This window comes from Cherax quadricarinatus, chromosome 6 (assembly GCF_038502225.1).
Source record: "Cherax quadricarinatus isolate ZL_2023a chromosome 6, ASM3850222v1, whole genome shotgun sequence".
NCBI classification, from domain to species: Eukaryota; Metazoa; Arthropoda; class Malacostraca; order Decapoda; family Parastacidae; genus Cherax; species Cherax quadricarinatus.
The window spans coordinates 37860890-37885158 of NC_091297.1; the positions used below are offsets into that span (position 1 = coordinate 37860890).

At 39.0% G+C, this 24269-nt stretch overlaps 1 long non-coding RNA gene across 2 annotated transcripts in view; it reads left to right on the top strand.

Moving 5' to 3' along the window:
* Nucleotides 1-625: 625 nt before the first annotated feature.
* Nucleotides 626-24269, top strand: part of LOC138851854 (uncharacterized) — a 456203-nt gene continuing 432559 nt past the window's right edge. For both annotated transcript variants that reach the window (XR_011391456.1, XR_011391455.1), the window contains exon 1: nt 626-828. This is a non-coding gene — a long non-coding RNA (uncharacterized lncRNA). The remainder of the gene's footprint in view (nt 829-24269) is intronic.

A 24269-nucleotide genomic window follows, 5' to 3' on the forward strand; every position in this document is an offset into this window, starting at 1 on the left:
GTGCATGCAAGGAGGGGTGCTGCCTGCATGCAGGGAATGATATTCTGTCCGCACGTAGTGAGTGGTGCTACCTCCATGCAGGGAAGTGGTCTGCTTGCATTCATGGCGAGATACTGCGTGCATGCAGGAGGGGTGCTGCCTGAGTAAGACACCCAGGTTGGTAATAACAACACCAGTAACATCAGGGAGGAAAAGTGGGAAGGAATGGGGGAACAGGAGGAGGAGGAGGTGGAAGAAGAGGAGGAGGAGGAGGAGGTGGAGGAAGAGGAGGAGGAGGAGGAGGAGGAAGAAGAAGAAGAGGAATTTGAGAAGGAGGAGGTGGATGAGAGAGCCGGAGATAAGGCTAAGAAGAAGAAGCGACTGGGGGGGAGGAGAAGGAGCGACAAGGAAGGAGCAAAAGGAAAGAAGAGAATAATAAAAGAGGAGAAAAGGATACGGGAGAGAGGAGGATGAGGGAGAGTAGGTGGGGGAGGCTTGGGGTGGTCCCCCACCATCACAGTGATGTGGGGGTTATGACATGTATTCCTGGCTCCTCCCCTGCCCGGCCTGGCGGAGGTACGACCACCTGCCTTTTTAGCATCAACGCTTGTTTTAGCCTCTAATTTCTAGTTGCACATTGATTTTTTCCTGTCGCGGGGTAGCTGGAGGTTGGGGCCGAGGACCGGTGCATGATGTGCGAAGCTTGGGTGCAAGGGGGGCGACTAGGAGAGAGCTCCTTGCGTTGATGTTGCACGGACTTGTGTGCCCTGGCCGTGCCCTGGGCAGCCTGCAACACCATCCTCACTGGTGATCCTGCCCGGCCAGACACCGCACGCTCTGCTCTCTCAGGTAAGTGCACACCCGAGCCTCACCCCCAATGCCACACCCCTCTCCTCGTGGGCGTGTGTCGTGGGCGTGTATCCGTGTTCCTTAGCGCAGAGGTGTGGGCGGGAGGGGCGCTCCACTCGTCACTATCCCCGCCCCTTCAAGGAGGACGCAAGCGCACGCTCAAATCGTCCCATCTTACCGCCATAAACATCGATTTTCAATAATCAATGCAATATGCAGTAATACGCGGATTTGTAAAAATGAGATGTTTCGTGATAATCGCTGACGAAGTAATAATGTCGGAAGAGAAGCAGTGCAGCTCTCTCGCCGAAGCTCATGTTGACGAGGAGTATATGGCTGGACCGGTGCTTCAGCGGCCTCTCTCTCGCAAGACACTACTGTGGTGTATAGGCAAGGCAGGAAGTGGCCTTCTATAAACCCCTTCTCCCCCTCCCCCCTTATTCCTCCCGCCACTTGCACCCGCTGACCCTCAGTGCCACAGCTGACCCCACTTGGCACCCTGGTGTAGCACCACCGTCACTCGGGGTCAAGGTGCTGCCACGAGGGGTCCACGGTGCCGGCCGCTGCCGCCTTCCTCAAACGGGCTCCTGCCGTCGTCGTTCTTTGCAGTCGTCCTAACGTTAACACGTCTCTTCTGTTTACTTGTCGTTTAGTTCTCTTATATTTCGGTTCCCTCCTCCTTTCGTTCACTTGCTGTTTTGTTCTTCCATCATTTCGTTCTTTCGTCGTTCTGTTCATTCGTCATATCCACTCATCGTTCCGCTCACTCGTTCCATTCATTCACCGTTCCATTCACTCGCCGTTCCACTGCAATCCGAATTCACGTAAAAATGGAACGACGTGACGCTTGATAAGTTAATCCCGGAGCCTATTTGTTGGGCTGGGATTTATACAGCGTGAGACTGTGATAGATTTGTATGCGACAGTGGTGAATATCTGGTAATCTGAATGGAATTTGCCTATGATAAACAGGATAAATATCAGTCGGATATATATATATATATATATATATATATATATATATATATATATATATATATATATATATATATATATATATATGTATATATATATATATATATATATATATATATATATGTATGTATATATATATATATATATATTATATATATATATATATATATATATATATATATATATATATATATATATATATATATATATATATATATATATATATATATATATATATATATATATTGATTGATGAAAAGACAGATAGAACAGCGTAAGTATTTATTTTAACGACGTTTGGCCCCCTCAGCAAAACATTGTTATAATAATGGCTTACTTTCTCGTTTTGTGTGTCTGTTCATCCACTCTCATCTTCCTCCATCATCCTCCATCTTCCGATGGAAGATGGAGGATGGCGGGGATTACTCAGGCTAATTTTAATGGTGACAACACTGACTCGTATGGTGAAGACCTGGTATATAATGCTAATAGGCTGTGACTCAAGACACATAAATAAACACTTAAGACCTCAGTGTCCTGAGACCTTTTTCAGGAGAGAACAAAGTCCCAGAACCAAAGCCTTTCCATTTAAAAAATGTCCCAAGTATTTGCTCACGTGCCTTTTAGCCACAACTGACATGCATGTCTTACATGTAAACATTTCTTGTATGTCTTACACACAAACCTTTCGTACATGGATAAGTGAAAAACACCGGGAATATCTCTATTTTAGCGAAATTTCCACGATACTCGGTAAGTTAACGTCTAGTAGACTGTTATGAGGTCACTTTGAATATCGTGTCTCTCGACGGAATAATAACATATGAGCTGATGCACTAAAAAACCCCCCCAAAAAAAAACATCTCTCATTGGCTTCATTGAGTTATCATGGACTGCTAACTCTCCAGGTTAGTAGATGGAATAAAGTCTAATTCACTTTAAGGAGGCCCAGCAAAAAATTTTTTAGCAAAGTTAAGGCTCGTATGTTTTGCTGCGAAACACAAAATCGACATATAAATAAAGGGCATAATCATATCTCGCTGTTTTTGATGTGGGATGAAGTTTTTCTGGCGATCGGCGAATCTGGGATCTCTTGAATGAGGGAGAGATAAGGTTGAGATATGCTAGTGAAAGACAGGTATAAAGGAAATAAAAAAGGGTGTACTAATATTGGTAGAATTATCGACGACATGTTAAGTAAAAGGACACATTTTATGTTGGCAACGTTTCGTTCCCCAGGAGCGAAACGGTTTGACAAAGCTCCTGGAGAGCGAAACGTTGCCACAATAAAATGTTACATTAGTTACACTTGTGTCCTTTTACCTAACAAATAAAAAGGGTGATGAAGATATGTAACTAGGAAAGAATTCAAAACACCTGGTTTCAATTTGGAAGAAAAAATCAGAATTTTAGAGGATATAGAAAAGTACTGATTTAACATTTGAATTGTAGATGAGTGGAAACAATCTTGCTAGTAGACTGACTGAAACTAACAACTTGGCAGACTTTAAAAATAGGCTGGACAAGTACGGCAGAAGGGAGTGGTTGGCCTTCGCAGTGTTCCTGTTTTCTCATGCTCTTATGAGTTACCTCTAAGAGCGTCGATCGCAAGGAGCAGCCAGATGTAAATTTCTTCACGTATGCTTAAGCTTGGGAGAGTCTCCTATCTGTGCCCAGAGTTCTTTCTCACTTTAATTAATGGGGCTGTCAGTGGGCAGTATGGAGAGGGCAGGAGCTCAAAAGGACATTAATTTGGGCACCGCTACAAGGGTGGGAGGCCATAAAATCAGGGTTTAAGGGGCTCCCTGTCATGGGCAGGGGTGGGCACAACACAGAACATGGGAGACGGGCAAACTGAAGCAAGAGGGGATACTCACCTAGGTATAACCGAAGGTAATGGAGCGGCCTAGTCTATTGGGAATACAGCATTGGTGTTATGGGGAAATCTTTAGGCCAGTACAGGGTGCGAGCAGAGGATGTTCAGAGTGACAGACTGAGCGGAACGAGTCTCTTTGGTAATTGGAATACTAGACTGATATTAAATAACTCATAGAAGGCAAATGGATTAATTTGTTTTCAGGGTATTAAGAAATACGTTAGAAAAAACCGACAACAGTTTTCTACCTCTTAAAATCCCTCCATGAGATGCCAGGTGTACTGATGATAAAAACATAAAAGCAGAGGAACAATGCAATAGGCCTATTGGTTGAGCCAAGGCAGGTCCTACTCACACTCAACAATACCTATTCATGTGTCTAGCTAATTTTTAATCCTACTCAGAGAATTAGCTTTAACAACGCTACTTCACAGCTTGTTCCACTCATCTGCAGTTCTATTACCAGACCAGCGATATCCAAATTACTTTATAAATTTTAATTCGTTGTGAGATCTCTTATAGTTAGATATTTTCAGCACCTTAGTAACATGGTCACAATTTATTTCTGAATACCCTTGTACACTTCAAATAATATTTCCTCCCATTGTTTCCTTGTAATTGTAGGTACAGGGATCTCTATCTTCACATATATGAAAGGTTCCTCACGTAGGACATCATTAACCTTGTCATTATACTCTGTATGTTAATATTCATTCTGTTCAACAAAAACCAGAGATTCGTCTCATAGTCTGTGAGACAGACAGAGCTGTATTATGATAAAAAACTTAGAAATCAATTAGCCCTGTTAAGAACACTTGTACCAGACGTTCATAATAGGAGCCTGTATAGTGTCTACACCAGATATCTACACTGTTTACACCTAGTGTCTACACTATTTTATCAAACGTAACATTCACTGAACTCTTGATTAAAATGTTCTAAGTGTTGCGTACGTTTTTTTTTTCAATATTCCACAGTTTGTCGGTATTGATGTGCCTAGTTTGTCAAAAGACACAGAGTACAGGTTTAGGTGATAAATATACATTATTGAAGACAACGTTTCACCTGAGCAACACTCAAATCAAAAGCGATACATATGGAGAGCATAACAAATAAGTGGGAGAGGGAAGTCAGGTGTGCTACTGACGTGCATAAATAATGTGGGATAATGTAATTTCACAAAGATAGTTTTGCATATTCTGTGGGTACGCAGACACATTTTTTCTCTTGTAATTACTATATCCCTCATAATTCATACAAGACTGCAGATGAAAAGCAACAGAGAACAGAGAGCCAATGAAAACAACACAGACAGATACTTAACCTTTCTCACAGGTAGCGTGTCTATCAATATTACGAAGTTACTAAATTATGCCATCAGCAAGGTATCAGTCATAGCATCATGCAGTATAAGGGAACTCACAAAATAAAGAAAAACCAGGCACAGTCAAGAACAACGGGATGTATGAAATTCCATGTGGAGGTTGTGATAAAAAAATGTAGGAGAAATTACCAGAAACCTTTCATCTCTCATAAAAAACACAAGGTGATTTCAGATATGCAAATAATAACCTTGTGTTGCGCTAGGATAACTTCTGTAATCACTTGATGAAATGAACAGAGGCCAAAGCAGTCATTTAAAAGGATGACTAATACAAGAGAAAATGTATAGAAACTGCTCTTGACATAGCTTCCAAAACTACTGTTCAGAATTCAATAAGATTTCGATTAGCCAAGCCTCTGGCACTACAGTTGTCCAGTAAGACACATCGTCGTGAACAGACATTAAACTGAACTTTTCTCCAGTACTGCTGCACATCACAAAAACTTCCTCTTCATTATCCCATATCGACATTTTGCTCAAATGACTTAAAAATCTTGTTTTACAAGTGACAAGATGTCCTGAATACAATTTCCATAAAATGTACTTTGTATATTTTTACATACACATTGTCCGTATTCATATACCATGTATTATCATATACAAAGCACTTGTAATAGACTAGTATTATATCTGATCAAAATCTAAGACAAATACTGTATATTCAACTGGGTTAGTTTTTTTAAGCATCGTAACAACCAGTCTAGTGGAGGCGCAACAAAATTGTGAAGGAGTAAAGGTATAGTGTAGGTGTAAATGTTTGGTAAGGTATAATACTAGTGCAAACATATAAAGTCGGTGCAAAGGTATGATATTGGTGCAATGTAATCATGTTGCTGCGAATGTATAATGATGGAACAAAGGCATAGTGCAAATGCAAATGCTAAGTGTAAGTATAGAAAAAGGTATAACGTCGGTGCAAAGGAAAAATGCAGGTGCAACATTATAGTGCAAGCACAGAGGTACAGTTTAGGTGCAAAGATGAGTGATTACTAATTAGTTGGAAAAGAGACACTTTAATACGCTATGGTAACCTTAACACGATGTATATATATATATATATATATATATATATATATATATATATATATATATATATATATATATATATATATATATATATATATATATATATATATATATATATATATATATATATATATATATATATATATATATATATATATATATATATATATATATATATATATATATATATATATATATATATATATATATATATATATATATATATATATATATATATATATATATATATATATATATGTGTGTGTGTGTGTGTGTGTGTCGTGCCGAATATGTAAAACTGGTGAATTAGCAAGAACTCATTTAAAATTAAGTCCTTTCCGAAATTTTCTCTTATACGTTTAAAGATATATTTTTTTCATTAATGTTAATGTAAAAAAATTAATTTTGCACCAAAAGAATCTTAGAAAACTTACCTAACCTTATTATAACAAGCGCAATTTATTTTAGCCTAACCCAACTAAATATATTTTAGATATGTTTACAATAATTTAATACTAAACAAACACAGTGAAGTATATTTTTTTCGTTAGGTTCAGAATGATTTTGGCGAAATTATTGCATACACAAGTTTTTGATTGTCCTATATGGCAAGATGAGCGTTGCTATTTAAGCCAAGATCGCAAGTTCTGCCTATTCAGCACGACATATCTATATATATATATATATATATATATATATATATATATATATATATATATATATATATATATATATATATATAATATATATATATAAATATATATATATTTATATATATATATATATATATATATATATATATATATATATATATATATATATATATATATATATATATATATATATATGTCGTGCCGAATATGTAAAACTGGTCAATTAGCAAGAACTCGTTTAAAATTAAGTCCTTTCTAAAATTTTCGCTTATACGTTTAAAGATAGATTTTTTTCATTATTGTTGATGTAAAAAATTATTATTTTGCACCAAAAGGAACTTAGAAAACTTACCTAACCTTGTTATAACAAGAACAATTTATTTTAGCCTAACCCAACTAAATATATTTTAGATATGTTTACAATAATTTAATACTAAACAAACACAGTGAAGTATATTTTTTTCGTTAGGTTCAGAATGATTTTGGCGAAATTATTGCATACACAAATTTTTGCTTGTCCTATATGGCAAGATGAGCGTTGCTATTTAAGCCAAGATCGCAAGTTCTGCCTATTCGGCACGACATATATATATATATATTCATGCCGTGACGAATAGGGAAAATTGGTCAATTAGCAAGAACTCATTTAAAATTAAGTTCTTTTTAAAATTTTCTATTGTACATTTAAAGATTTTTTTTTTCATTTATGTTAATGTAAAAATTAATAATGTTTTTGCCAAAAGTACCTTAGAAAATTTGCCTAACCTTATTATAACAAGCGCAATTTAATTTAGTCTAATCCAACTAAATATATTTTAGATAAGTTTACAATAATTTAATAAATAAAAAAGGTAATGAAATTTTTTTTTCGTTAGGTTCAGAATGATTTTTGCGAAATTATTTCATACACAAATTTTCGCTGGCTTTATTCGGCAAGAAGAGCGTTGTTAGTTAAACCAAAATCGGAAGGACATATATATATATATATATATATATATATATATATATATATATATATATATATATATATATATATATATATATATATATATATATATATATATATATATATATATATATATATATATATATATATATGTATTCAGTTTAATTATATTGGTATTTGGTATATAAATAACATGGATAAAATCCGTTTTGATAATTCACTTCATATAAGTAATATTGTCAGCACGTGTTCTAAACACAAGCCAGTTATGTAATGAATAATTTTTGATGATTACTCTTTAAAATGATGCAGCTAGAGTGAAACTGCTGATGGTTGCCCGTCTTGTTTTATAATTGCTCTCTCTTTATGTTTTCCTCTAGCCATGTGGGGAAATCTTGATAACATTGGCCATAATCATAACAGTATGACCACCACTGAAGGCTTTGCTGAAATTGCAGGTCCAAGGAAGCGGGACTAAAGCGAGAGACGATTTGCCTTTTAAGGTTCTTCTGTCTAAAAACTGGATGATTTGGCAGGCAGTCCAAGAAAGTTGTGTCTACTACTGCGAAGGACGAGCTTGTACTTTATTTGTATACTGTTTTGTAGACACTTGTGTACAGTACATACAAGCTTGGTGGATTACATGATTGCAAGGTTCTCTACTTGATTCTTTACTGTCATCGCAGAATCATATTTCAACGCCAGGGAGATCAACATCACCGTGAGGTGTTAAGACACTTCCATTCATCCTGACAGCAACACCAGAAGTAATATCATCATGTGCAGAGACTGTCATTTGTGTCTCCTTAGAGGCAGACGCAACCTGGCATCACCTGCCTCAGGTCAACATTGCTGCAAGCTAGTGATTAATGTGTCTTTCTGTTTTACTGTCTGTCTCAGTTTGTCTGTGTCTGTCTGTCTGTCTGTCTGCCTGTCTGTCTGTCTGTCTGTCTGTCTGTCTATCTCTGTCTCTGTCTCTGTCTCTGTCTGTCTGTCTGTCTGTCTCTCTCTCTCTCTCTCTCTCTCTCTCTCTCTCTCTCTCTCTCTCTCTCTCTCTCTCTCTCTCTCTCTCTCTCTCTCTCTCTCTCTCTCTCTCTCTCTCTCTCTCTCCCTCTCTGTCTCTCCCTCTCTGTCTCTCTCTGTCTCTCTCTGTCTCTCTCTGTCTCTCTCTGTCTCTCTCTGTCTCTCTCTGTCTCTTTGTCTCTCTCTGTCTCTCTGTCTCTGTCTCTCTGTCTCTCTCTGTCTCTCTCTCTGTCTCTCTCTCTGTCTCTCTCTGTCTCTCTCTCTGTCTCTCTCTCTGTCTCTCTCTCTGTCTCTCTCTCTGTCTCTCTCTCTGTCTCTCTCTCTTTCTCTCTGATACAACAGTAAGATAGATAATTAATTGTCGTAACAGAACAATGGGATGGAGTGAATTACTTGTAACGGTACAGTAAAAAGGTCAGTCTTGTCGATAAATAAATGTAATGTACAAGCTTCTGTTAGTCTGGCTGTACAACGGTTGGTCGTACTGTTGGTAAAACCGATGCAAGGATTATTGGTGCACTGTTAACATAACCGGTTCACCGGGTGGTTATGCCATTAAAACGGGCGGGTTTCTGTTTCTGTTGGCAACAGTGAAGCTTTGCGCTTGTCGCAGTCGTATAGTAGTACCATCCGCACGCACTTAATACAAAATTTAAGCAATAGCACCAGTCGGGGTATCACCCTGGGTTTTTTAGTAATGTGTAACTCACCTAACCAGCCCTGCCTGCAGACTCTTTTTGAGGGGAAACGCTATATCGTAAGTGTCATGTAGTACCTCGATAATCGGAGGTAATCTGGTTTGAGCCAAGGAATTCGAATGCCTCTCAAATTCCCCGTATTAAGAGCCCGTCTCACCATTTTCGAGCCACCCCTCCTTATATTCAGGCCATCACTACACAAGGGTGACTTGGCAGACAGAGTATTGCAAAAAACATGTGCCTCTATTAAAATAGGTAATAGGTAAGATCCTCTAAATTATTCACCTGTCTCACTAGCTAGTTTTGTTGTCAATGCAGTTTAAAAATTATTTAAGAAAAGTGGATAAAATATTTAAAATTTTCAAAACTGCAAAAATATATTTTCTTCATTACTCTCGGCAATGCGCCATTCAGCTTCATAACAAAAGGTCGCCAGAAAAACTGCATCAATGCGAGGTCGGTGGTTCGATCCCATATATAATGCGCTAGTATTGGGATACAGTAACATTATCCTTTCACATAACTGCTTTAGCGAGGAACTCATAATAACGCAAGCACTGCAAATAGGCCTACTAACCCATGGTAAGCAGGACCTATTCATGGTCAACCATTCCCGATTATATATTTGTCTAGTCTACTTTAAAAGATACTCGAGGGAGGAGCTTCAGTGAGGTACTTGGTCATCTCTTGCACTTATCAACAACTTTACTGGCTGACTAATGAATTCTTCTGAACAAGATGCTTGGACAACCTTAGAATGACATTCAAATATTATGTAGAGTAAAATGCTGGCAAAACTTTTTATAATATACATTAGAACGAAATAAGAATATGCTATTGTGGGGACATGATAAGTAATGCAGAGTCAAGCCTTTAATATAAACTCTGCCTGGCCATTTCTGGGCGAAATGTCCTCTTAAATAACTTTTTATAATACAGTACACGTTCTTATATCCAATACGTCGTTGTGGTATGGTGTTTGCTCCTTAATGACGTATAATGACAAGGGATATAATGTACTGAAGGTACTGAAAATACCTTTGATACGAGACCGTAGAGGGAGAGCGGGTATAAGAATTTAATGAAAAAAAAAATGCCATAAAACAGATGAGAAAGATGTGTGGGCACCGGCGTTATTTACAGCATCATCCCATAACATCAAATTGTGGAGGGGAAAAATAACACTGCAGAAAGAACGTGAAAAAATATATATATGAAGAAAACACACACGTGTTTATTGGGACAATGTTTCGCTCCGTGCAGAGCTTTATCAAAAACGTGATAAAGCTCTGTACAGAGTGAAACACTGTTTGATGAAAGCTTGTTCTGCAACGTGTGTCTTTTCTTCACTACTGTGTCGGCAGTATGCAATTTAGAAGCAACTAAAAAATACAATAGCCTTTACAAAGAGAGTAGTTGATAGATGAATGGGATCGGGAAGGAGATAGTATCCGACTACACTACACGAAGCCTCTGACGCTTTACACCACAAATTTATTACAAAAGACGAGACACCGCGAGCATAACCTCTGTTCCTGCAACTATAAATAGATAATTGCAAACAGGTAATTGCACACACGAGAACGAACAGGTCTGGAGAAATGAGGGTAGACGTCACGCAGCCTTCACGGTGTGGACGGCGCTTTCTGAAGACAAACGGACCGTCGCGAGGGGTCAAAGAGACAGTGAATAGGTCTTGGGCTTCCGAAAGAGAGTCTTGGAGACTATCGGTTAAAAAAAAAATAAAGGCCCATTGTCGCTCTTTCAGGTCTAAATTATTTTTCTATGGAGGTTTCCGTGCGGAGTTACAACAGCTAAAATCTGTTTGCGTGTCGACAAAGCCGAAAGGTTCCCAAAACTTCCGACTGAATAGCGCTTCAAAAAAATAACGTTTTTAGGTTGGGCTATTGCTTTTTGGTTTCCAGTATGAAGCACGCATACGCACACACACACACATACATGCACACACACACACACATGCACACACACACACATACACACACACACACACACACACACACACACACACACACACACACACACACACACACTCACACACACACACATATTAAAAATATTTATAGTTAGAATATAAATTGTAGCCTCTACTTCACATGTGAGCCCAAACAACAGTTAATGTTGTTCCCATCCAATTTTTAGCACAAAACGTGTGACATGGTTGAATTGGAGAGTACTGTACTTATACATAATGTATAATACGCCTCTCCTTATTTCTTCACTGCGCTCCTGATTGTAACACCTGCCAAAAATTACATTAATGAAAAATAAGACCCACACACGCTGCCAGCCCTATACACGGAGAAAAATAATGATATTAATAATTCGATAAAAATTCCATACTGCAGAGTAAAAATGCATAAATAAGTGAAAGGCAGATAAGAATGACAGAGAATAAGTTATGAATTAATGCTTGGTACAGAACACACACACGCACCCACACACACACACACACACACACACACACACACACACACACACACACACACACACACACACACACACACACACACACACACTGAAGCAAAGGTTCTCACATGCAGTTTGGGTCAGCTTGTCTCTCGCTCACACACAAAAACGCGCCCGTCAACACCTGTAAGTTACAGTCATTAATAATATAGTCATCTTACTGTCATGACCAGCAAGTCCAGCTCATGGTATATCTGGCGGGTGGAGCTCAGGGTATGTCTGGCAGGTGGAGCTCAGGGTATGTCTGGCAGGTGGAGCTCAGGGTATATCTTGCGGGTGGAGCTCAGGGTATATCTGGCAGGTGGAGCTCAGGGTATGTCCGGCAGGTGGAGCTCACTGTATATATGGTGGGTGGAACTCAGGGTATATCTGGCGGGTGGAGTTCAAGGTATCTCTAATTCACGGTATCTCTGTTTCATATATATATATATATATATATATATATATATATATATATATATATATATATATATATATATATATATATATATATGTCGTGCCGAATATGTAAAACTGGTCAATTAGCAAGAACTAAAATTTTCTCTTATACGTTTAAAGATATATATTTTTTCATTAACGTTGATGTAAAAATTTATAATATTGCCCCAAAAGTAACTTAGAAGACTTACCTAACCTTATTATAACAAGCGAAATTTATTTTAGCCTAACCTAACTAAATATATCTGAACCTAACGAAAAAAATATATTTCACTGTGTTTGTTTAGTATTAATTATTGTAAACAAATCTAAAAAATATTTTGTTGGGTTAGGCTAAAATAAATTGTTCTTGTTATAATAAGGTTAGGAAAGTTTTCTAAGATTCTTTTGGAGCAAGATTAAAAATTTTTACATTAAAAATAATGAAAAAATATATCTCTAAACGTATAAATGAAAATTTTAGAAAGAACTTATTTTTAACTGAGTTCTTGTTAATTGACCAGTTTTACATATTCCACACGACATATATATATATATATATATATATATATATATATATATATATATATATATATATATATATATATGATAATGGGAGCCCTTTGATTGAACTCTGTATAGAAAGGGGTTTAGTTATAGGTAATACATATTTTAAGAAAAAGAGGATAAATAAGTATACACGATATGATGTAGGGCGAAATGACAGTAGTTTGTTGGATTATGTATTGGTAGATAAAAGACTGTTGAGTAGACTTCAGGATGTACATGTTTATAGAGGGGCCACAGATATATCAGATCACTTTCTAGTTGTAGCTACACTGAGAGTAAAAGGTAGATGGGATACAAGGAGAATAGAAGCATCAGGGAAGAGAGAGGTAAAGGTTTATAAACTAAAAGAGGAGGCAGTTAGGGTAAGATATAAACAGCTATTGGAGGATAGATGGGCTAATGAGAGCATAGGCAATGGGGTCGAAGAGGTATGGGGTAGGTTTAAAAATGTAGTGTTAGAGTGTTCAGCAGAAGTTTGTGGTTACAGGAAAGTGGGTGCAGGAGGGAAGAGGAGCGATTGGTGGAATGATGATGTAAAGAGAGTAGTAAGGGAGAAAAAGTTAGCATATGAGAAGTTTTTACAAAGTAGAAGTGATGCAAGGAGGGAAGAGTATATGGAGAAAAAGAGAGAAGTTAAGAGAGTGGTGAAGCAATGTAAAAAGAGAGCAAATGAGAGAGTGGGTGAGATGTTATCAACAAATTTTGTTGAAAATAAGAAAAAGTTTTGGAGTGAGATTAACAAGTTAAGAAAGCCTAGAGAACAAATGGATTTGTCAGTTAAAAATAGGAGAGGAGAGTTATTAAATGGAGAGTTAGAGGTATTGGGAAGATGGAAGGAATATTTTGAGGAATTGTTAAATGTTGATGAAGATAGGGAAGCTGTGATTTCGTGTATAGGGCAAGGAGGAATAACATCTTGTAGGAGTGAGGAAGAGTCAGTTGTGAGTGTGGGGGAAGTTCGTGAGGCAGTAGGTAAAATGAAAGGGGGTAAGGCAGCCGGGATTGATGGGATAAAGATAGAAATGTTAAAAGCAGGTGGGGATATAGTTTTGGAGTGGTTGGTGCAATTATTTAATAAATGTATGGAAGAGGGTAAGGTACCTAGGGATTGGCAGAGAGCATGCATAGTTCCTTTGTATAAAGGCAAAGGGGATAAAAGAGAGTGCAAAAATTATAGGGGGATAAGTCTGTTGAGTGTACCTGGTAAAGTGTATGGTAGAGTTATAATTGAAAGAATTAAGAGTAAGACGGAGAATAGGATAGCAGATGAACAAGGAGGCTTTAGGAAAGGTAGGGGGTGTGTGGACCAGGTGTTTACAGTGAAACATATAAGTGAACAGTATTTAGATAAGGCTAAAGAGGTCTTTGTGGCATTTATGGATTTGGAAAAGGCGTATGACAGGGTGGATAGGGGGGCAATGTGGCAGATGTTGCAAGTGTATGGTGTAGGAGGTAGGTTACTGAAAGCAGTGAAGAGTTTTTACGAGGATAGTGAGGCTCAAGTTAGAGTATGTAGGAAAGAGGGGAATTTTTTCCCAGTAAAAGTAGGCCTTAGACAAGGATGTGTGATGTCACCGTGGTTGTTTAATATATTTATAGATGGGGTTGTAAGAGAAGTAAATGCGAGGGTCTTGGCAAGAGGCGTGGAGTTAAAAGATAAAGAATCACACACAAAGTGGGAGTTGTCACAGCTGCTCTTTGCTGATGACACTGTGCTCTTGGGAGATTCTGAAGAGAAGTTGCAGAGATTGGTGGATGAATTTGGTAGGGTGTGCAAAAGAAGAAAATTAAAGGTGAATACAGGATATTTGGGAGTGGACGTGTCAGCGGATGGGTCTATGAAAGATGAGGTGAATCATAGAATTGATGAGGGAAAAAGAGTGAGTGGTGCACTTAGGAGTCTGTGGAGACAAAGAACTTTGTCCTTGGAGGCAAAGAGGGGAATGTATGAGAGTATAGTTTTACCAACGCTCTTATATGGGTGTGAAGCGTGGGTGATGAATGTTGCAGCGAGGAGAAGGCTGGAGGCAGTGGAGATGTCATGTCTGAGGGCAATGTGTGGTGTGAATATAATGCAGAGAATTCGTAGTTTGGAAGTTAGGAGGAGGTGCGGGATTACCAAAACTGTTGTCCAGAGGGCTGAGGAAGGGTTGTTGAGGTGGTTCGGACATGTAGAGAGAATGGAGCGAAACAGAATGACTTCAAGAGTGTATCAGTCTGTAGTGGAAGGAAGGCGGGGTAGGGGTCGGCCTAGGAAGGGTTGGAGGGAGGGGGTAAAGGAGGTTTTGTGTGCGAGGGGCTTGGACTTCCAGCAGGCATGCGTGAGCGTGTTTGATAGGAGTGAATGGAGACAAATGGTTTTTAATACTTGACGTGCTGTTGGAGTGTGAGCAAAGTAACATTTATGAAGGGATTCAGGGAAACCGGCAGGCCGGACTTGAGTCCTGGAGATGGGAAGTACAGTGCCTGCACTCTGAAGGAGGGGTGTTAATGTTGCAGTTTAAAAACTGTAGTGTAAAGCACCCTTCTGGCAAGACAGTGATGGAGTGAATGATGGTGAAAGTTTTTCTTTTTCGGGCCACCCTGCCTTGGTGGGAATCGGCCGGTGTGATAATAAAAAAAAAAAAAAAATATATATATATATATATATTATATATATAAATTATATATATATATATATATATATATATATATATATATATATATATATATATGTATATATATATATATATATATATATATATATATACATATATATATATATATATATATATATATATATATATATATATATATATATATATATATATATATATATATATATATATATGTGTGTGTGTGTGTGTGTGTGTGTGTGTGTGTGAGTGTGTGTGTGTGTGTGTACTCACCTAGTTGAGGTTGCAGAGGTCGAGTCATAGCTCCTGGCCCCGCTTCTTCACTGGTCGCTACTAGGTCACTCTCCCTGAACCGTGAGCTTTATCATACCTCTGCTTAAAGCCATTCCCAAACTATTCCACTTCCTGACTACTCTGTGGCTGAAGAAATACTTCCTAACATCCCTGCGATTCATCTGTGTCTTCAACTTCCATCTGTGTCCCCTTGTTACTGTGTCCAGTCTCTGGAACATCCTGTCTTTGTCAACCTTGTCAATTCCTCTCAGTATTTTGTATGTCGTTATAATGTCCCCCCTATCTCTCCTAGGCAATATAAACACAAATGCAGTATAATGTGATCCTTTATTGACTACGTTTCGCCCACACAGTGGGCTTTTTCAAGTCTGTTTGTGACTTGAAAAAGCCCACTGTGTGGGCGAAACGTAGTCAATAAAGGATCACATTATACTGCATTTGTGTTTATATTGCCATTGTGTCGGTATTTTATACCATTAAATAAATGGTATAAAATACCGACACAATGGCAATATAAACACAAATGCAGTATAATGTGATCCATCCTATCTCTCCTAGCCTCCAGTGTCATCAGGTCGATTTCCCTTAACCTCTCCTCGTAGGACATACCCCTTAGCTCTGGGACTAGTCTTGTTGCAAACCTTTGCACTTTCTCTAGTTTCTTTACGTGCTTGGCTAGGTATGGGTTCCAAACTGATGCCGCATACTCCAATATGGGCCTAACGTACGCGGTGTACAGGGTCCTGAACAATTCCTAATTAAGATGTCGGAATGCTGTTCTGAAGTTTGCTAGGCGCCCATATGCTGCAGCAGTTATTTGGCTGATGTGCGCCTCAGGAGATGTGCCTGGTGTTATACTCACCCCAAGATCTTTTTCCTTGAGTGAGCTTTGTAGTCATTGGCCCCCTAGACTGTACTCCGTCTGCCGTCTTCTTTGCTCTTCCCTAATTTTCATGACTTTGCACTTGGTGGGGTTCAACTCCAGGAGCCAATTGCTGGACCAGGTCTGCAGCCTGTCCACATCCCTTTGTAGTTCTGCCTGGTCTTCGATCGAATGAATTCTTCTCATCAACTTTACGTCATCTGCAAACAGGGACACTTCGGAGTCTATTCCTTCCGTCATGTCGTTCACAAATACCAGAAACAGCACTGGTCCTAGGACTGACCCCTGTCACTGGTCACAGGCGCCCACTCTGATACCACGCCACGTACCATGACTCGCCGCTGTCTTCCTGACAAGTATTCCCTTATCCATTGTAGTGCCTTCCCTGTTATTCCTGCTTGGTCCTCCAATTTTTGCACTAATCTCTTGTGTCTAACTGTGTCAAACGCCTTCTTGCAGTTCAAGAAAACGCAATCCACCCACCCCTCTCTCTCTTGTCCTACTGCTGTCACCTTGTCATAGAACTCCAGTAGGTTTGTGACACAGGATTTCCCGTCCCTGAAACCATGTTGGCTGCTGTTGATGAGATTATTCCTTTCTAGGTGTTCCACCACTCTTATCCTGATAATCTTCTCCATGACTTTGCATACTATACATGTCAGTGACACTCGTCTGTAGTTTAGTGCTTCATGTCTGCCTCAGCCAATCTCCTTGTTTCGATAGATGTATTGAATATTGTTGCTAATTAGGGGTACACATAGCGCCTCTGCTTCCTCTCTCAGGACCCATGGAGAGATGTTATCCGGCCCCATTGCCTTTGAGGTATCTAGCTCACTCAGAAGCCTCTTCGCTTCTTCCTCGGTTGTGTGTACTGTGTCCAGCACTTGGTGGTGTACCCCACCTCTCCGTCTTTCTGGAGCCCCTTCTGTCTCCTCTGTGAACACTTCTTTGAATTTCTTGTTGAGTTCCTCACGTACTTCACGGTCATTTCTTGATGTCTCTCCTCCTTCCTTCCTTAGCCTGATTACTTGGTCCTTGACTGTTGTTTTCCTCCTGATGTGGCTGTATAACAGCTTCGGGTCAGATTTGGCTTTCGCTGCTATGTCGTTTGTATATTGTCGTTGGGCCTCCCTTCTTATCTGCGCGTATTCATTTCTGGCTCTACGACTGCTCTCCTTATTCTACTGGGTCCTTTGCCTTATATATTTCTTCCATTCCCTAGCACACTTGATTTTTTGCCTCCCTGCAACTTTGGGTGAACCATGGGCCCATCCTGGCTTTCCGTTATTCCTGTTACCCTGTGTGTGTGTGTACTCACCTAGTTGTACTCACCTAGTTGAGGTTGCGGGGGTCGAGTCCGAGCTCCTGGCCCCGCCTCTTCACTGATCGCTACTAGGTCACTCTCCCCGAGCCGTGAGCTTTATCATACCTCTGCTTAAAGCTATGTATGGATCCTGCCTCCACTACATCGCTTCCCAAACTATTCCACTTACTGACTACTCTGTGGCTGAAGAAATACTTCCTAACATCCCTGTGATTCATCTGTGTCTTTAGCTTCCAACTGTGTCCCCTTGTTGCTGTGTCCAAACTCTGGAACATCCTGTCTTTGTCCACCTTGTCAATTCCCCTCAGTATTTTGTATGTCGTTATCATGTCCCCCCTATCTCTCCTGTCCTCCAGTGTCGTCAGGTTGATTTCCCTTAACCTCTCCTCGTAGGACATACCTCTTAGCTCTGGGACTAGTCTTGTTGCAAACCTTTGCACTTTCTCTAGTTTCTTTACGTGCTTGGCTAGGTGTGGGTTCCAAACTGGTGCCGCATACTCCAATATGGGCCTAACGTATACGGTGTACAGGGTCCTGAACGATTCCTTATTAAGATGTCGGAATGCTGTTCTGAGGTTTGCTAGGCGCCCATATGCTGCAGCAGTTATTTGGTTGATGTGCGCTTCAGGAGATGTGCCTGGTGTTATACTCACCCCAAGATCTTTTTCCTTGAGTGAGGTTTGTAGTCTCTGACCCCCTAGACTGTACTCCGTCTGCGGCCTTCTTTGCCCTTCCCCAATCTTCATGACTTTGCACTTGGTGGGATTGAACTCCAGGAGCCAATTGCTGGACCAGGTCTGCAGCCTGTCCAGATCCCTTTGTAGTTCTGCCTGGTCTTCGATCGAGTGTATTCTTCTCATCAACTTCACGTCATCTGCAAACAGGGACACCTCAGAGTCTATTCCTTCCGTCATGTCGTTCACAAATACCAGAAACAGCACTGGTCCTAGGACTGACCCCTGCGGGACCCCGCTGGTCACAGGTGCCCACTCTGACACCTCGCCACGTACCATGACTCGCTGCTGTCTTCCTGACAAGTATTCCCTGATCCATTGTAGTGCCTTCCCTGTTATCCCTGCTTGGTCCTCCAGTTTTTGCACCAGTCTCTTGTGGGGAACTGTGTCAAACGCCTTCTTGCAGTCCAAGAAAATGCAATCCACCCACCCCTCTCTCTCTTGTCTTACTGCTGTCACCATGTCATAGAACTCCAGTAGGTTTGTGACACAGGATTTCCCGTCCCTGAAACCATGCTGGCTGCTGTTGATGAGATCATTCCTTGCTAGGTGTTCCACCACTCTTCTCCTGATAATCTTCTCCATGATTTTGCATACTATACATGTCAGTGACACTGGTCTGTAGTTTAACGCTTCATGTCTGTCTCCTTTTTTAAAGATTGGGACTACATTTGCTGTCTTCCATGCCTCAGGCAATCTCCCTGTTTCGATAGATGTATTGAATATTGTTGTTAAGGGTACACATAGCGCCTCTGCTCCCTCTCTCAATACCCATGGGGAGATGTTATCTGGCCCCATTGCCTTTGAGGTATCTAGCTCACTCAGAAGCCTCTTCACTTCTTCCTCGGTTGTGTGCACTGTGTCCAGCACTTGGTGGTGTGCCCCACCTCTCCGTCTTTCTGGAGTCCCTTCTGTCTCCTCTGTGAACACTTCTTTGAATCTCTTGTTGAGTTCTTCACATACTTCACGGTCATTTCCTGTTGTCTCTCCTCCTTCCTTCCTTAGCCTGATTACCTTGTCCTTGACTGTTGTTTTCCTCCTGATGTGGCTGTACAACAGTTTCGGGTCAGATTTGGCTTTCGCTGCTATGTCATTTTCATATTGTCTTTGGGCCTCCCTTCTTATCTGTGCATATTCGTTTCTGGCTCTACGACTGTTCTCCTTATTCTCCTGGGTCCTTTGCCTTCTATATTTCTTCCATTCCCTAGCACACTTGGTTTTTGCCTCCCTGCACCTTTGGGTAAACCATGGGCTCATCCTGGCTTTTTCATTACTCCTGTTACCCTTGGGTACAAACCTCTCCTCAGCCTCCTTGCATTTTGTTGCTACATATTCCATCATCTCATTAACTGGCTTCCCTGCCAGTTCTCTGTCCCACTGAACCCCGTTCAGGTAGTTCCTCATTCCTGTGTAGTCCCCTTTCTTGTAGTTTGGCTTCATTCGTCCTGGCCTTCCTGCTTCTCCCTCCACTTGTAGCTCTACTGTGTATTCGAAGCTTAAAACCACATGGTCACTGGCCCCAAGGGGTCTTTCATATGTGATGTCCTCGATATCTGCACTACTGAAGGTGAATACTAAGTCCAGCCTTGCTGGTTCATCCTCTCCTCTCTCTCTTGTAGTGTCCCTTACGTGTTGGTACATGAAGTTCTCCAGTACCACCTCCATCATCTTAGCCCTCCATGTATCTTGGCCCCCATGTGGGTCCAAGTTCTCCCAATCGATCTCCTTGTGGTTAAAGTCCCCCATGATCAGGAGCTTTGCACTGCATGCATGAGCTCTTCTGGCCGCTCTAGCCAGTGTGTCAACCATCGCTCTATTGCTCTCGTCGTACTCTTGCCTTGGCCTCCTGCTGTTCTGTGGTGGGTTATACATCACTGCTATTACCACCTTGGGACCTCCAGAGTGAAGTGTTCCCACTATGTAATCACTTTCTTCTCCGCTATCTCCTCTCTCCAGCTCATCAAAATTCCAGCGATTTTTGATCAGCAACGCCACTCCTCCACCCCCCCTGTTCCCTCTGTCTTTCCTCAGGATTTGGTATCCCGTTGGAAAGATGGCATCTGTTATCATACCTGTAAGCTTGGTTTCTGTAAGAGCTATGATGTCCGGTGATGCTTCTTTGACTCTTTCGTGTGTGTGTGTGTGTGTGTGTGTGTGTGTACTCACCTATTTGTTCTCACCTATTTGTGGTTGCAGGGGTCGAGTCATAGCTCCTGGCCCCGCCTCTTCACTGATTGCTACTAGGTCCTCTCTCTCCCTGCTCCATGAGCAGTGTGTGTGTGTATGTGTGTGTGTGTGTGTGTGTTTGTGTGTGTGTGTGTGTGTGTGTGTGTGTGTGTGTGTGTGTGTGTGTGTGTGTGTGTGTATGTGTGTGTGCGTGTTTGCGTGTGTGTGTGTGTGTATGTGTGTACTCACCTAATTGTACTCACCTAATTGTGGCTGCAGGGGTCGAGACTCAGCTCATGGCCCTGCCTCTTAACTGAACGCTACTAGGTCCTCTCTCTCCCTGCTCCATGAGCTTTATCGTACCTCGTCTTAAAGCTATGTATGGTACCTGCCTCCACTACATGTGTGTGTGTGTGTGTGTGTGTGTGTGTGTGTGTGTGTGTGTGTGTGTGTGTGTGTGTGTGTGTGTGTGTGTGTGTGTGTGTGTGCGCGTGTGCGTGTGTGTGTGATGCTATGGCCAACTTGGGAAATGATGAGCCATGCACAATTAAAATGTTTTATTTTCAGGCCATCATTAATAAAAAAAAATTTGGCATTGCACCTCAGTATCGCCACCTACTAGAGTACATGTACATATATATGTCGTTGCAAATAAGTAAAACTGGTAATTTAGCAAGAACTCATTTAAAATTAAGTCCTTTCTAAAAAAATTTCCCGTACTTTTAAATATATTTTATTTCATTTATATTTATGTAAAAATTAATAATTTTTGCAACAAAGGAACCTTAGAAAACTTACCTAACCCTATTATAACAAACGCAATTGAATTTAGCCTAATCCAACTAAATATATTTTAGATAAGTTGTCGAACAACTATTTCATTTTAGGGATGGAACGTCATCAGCTTTTAATAAATGTCACTTGGAGTGTAAGATAATTGAGTCATACTTGATTTCAGGTTCATTTAATAACACTATCAACTTGACATATGATCAATTTAGATGTGAGGCGGTAATCACAGATGTGTCTCCAGTGACTGAAGGAACCAGAGACGTAAATTACATGCTACTCTACAATATATCAAGGTACCTTAATAATTAAAATATGATGAGAGAAATTATTAGTAAATATCCTAATTGGCAAATTTGTAAATCATGCATAGCCCATTAAAGGCTTACACGATAAGGCCTTTGTGTATCCATTATTCACAATAAACCTACAAATTATATTTAAACTACGTTTCTGTCCGTCCTCTATCATTAGAAACACACAGAGGTCCATGATGGACCGAACATCATATAGTTTCTTCTCAGTTAGTGGCTGAGTTCGAAATTGTTGCAGCTATCGTTCACAAAACTGGCCTGGGATGCAGAGTACATTAGCAGCTTCGGAGACTAAATTAAAGATTTTTGCATTTAAAAATGAGATGTTGGCGTAATTGTAGAAATGAGTCCTAAGACGATCTGCTCCGAATAAAGATCATTCTTCTGTTTGTGTACTGCATCGTCCCTGCTTTAGACCCGTAAGGGTCTCATCCAGGGCCTAAGTAATGGGAAGGGTAAGAGGAGGGAAGAAAGGTAGGGAGAAGGAAGGTTTAGAGCACTCAGATTTGATCCGAGGAAGGGATCAAATTCCTTTGATGAGACCATCACTAGCATCAATACCGTGAGTGCATTGTGTTACACAAACCAAACTTTAGTGTGTGTCTGTGCAGTGTTTGTGTGTCTTGTGTATTGTTAACTGCTCTTGTACAAGCCACATGCGATATTCTGTTTCAAAAGGCGCACGTCTATAGAATATATTAATTTCGTTATGCTCTGATTGATTTATCGTCAAATTGAATGAAAACATTCGGTTTGTTTGGCAAAACGATCGTTGTACATTTGGTAAGTTTAACTTAGAAAGTATATACGTATACATACACACCACACACATTATATATATACATATATATATATATATATATATATATATGTATATATATATATATATATATATATATGTATATATATATATATATATATATATATATATATATATATATATATATATATATATATATATATATATATATATATATATATATATATATATATATGTATATATATATATATATATATATATATATATATATATATATATATATATATATATATATATATATATATATATATATATATATATATATATATATATATATATATATATATATATATATATGTAGTGCTTCAGAGTCCAGGTCGATCAGACACCGGACTATACTGAAATAATTTTTTTGTACATAATTCCATGCAATGAAAGACATATTTTTGTGAGTTTTTATAATTTAAAAAATAAAAATTTCCGCTGAAACTTATTAATAGCTTCTCGTAACACTGGGAATAATATTTAATATTTTTTTTATATTTCACTCTATAACAAGTCTCCCTACGTTTAAATAACATCATTTAACATCTCTCTTTCTGTCTGTCTGTCTGTCTGTCTGTCTGTCTGTCTGTCTGTCTGTCTGTCTGTATATATATATATATATATATATATATATATATATATATATATATATATATATATATATATATATATATATATATATACATACATATATATATATATATATATATATATATATATATATATATATATATATATATATATATATATATATATATATATATATATATATATATATATATATATATATATATATATATATATATATATATGTGTGTGTGTGTGTGTGTGTGTGTGTGTGTGTGTGTGTGTGTGTGTGTGTAAATTCTCCATGGACATAACAGAGGAAATTATCAATGGGTAACATCTTGATCATATGACAAAGTAAGATCAAAAGTGGCAGCCTCTGAAAACAACCTGAAATTTCCCCAGATTACATTAATAATGAATTCATCCAGCGTATTTTAAAGTCATGGAATTTCTGAACTCTGTTATTTTCTTACGTTTGGGTTATCCACTGATTCGCATATTAGAATTTCCTTGGTTTTTACGTAAATAATATAATTAATGCAATTTTTTTACAGTTTTTGGAAAAATAATTATATTTCAGGCCTGATCATAGGTTTAATACGTGTTGTTGTAATTTAGTATCTAGGCTTTAATCAGCGGTCCCCTTAGCAGTCCTACAGAAAATAATTACATTTGTTCAAGGATCTTTTAGGCCCAACCATAATCACTCTCTGATAAATTTCTTGAAAAGGGAAGACATTTTAAATTCCTGAAGTTTTAAATACACAGTCAATTTTAAAATATTTGAATAAATGAGATTTTCAACACGTTTTCAGTTGTGTAAGTTCCTTGTTCCTTGTTCCTTGTTCCTTGTTCCTTGTTCCTTGTTCCTTGTTCCTTATTCCTTTCGATG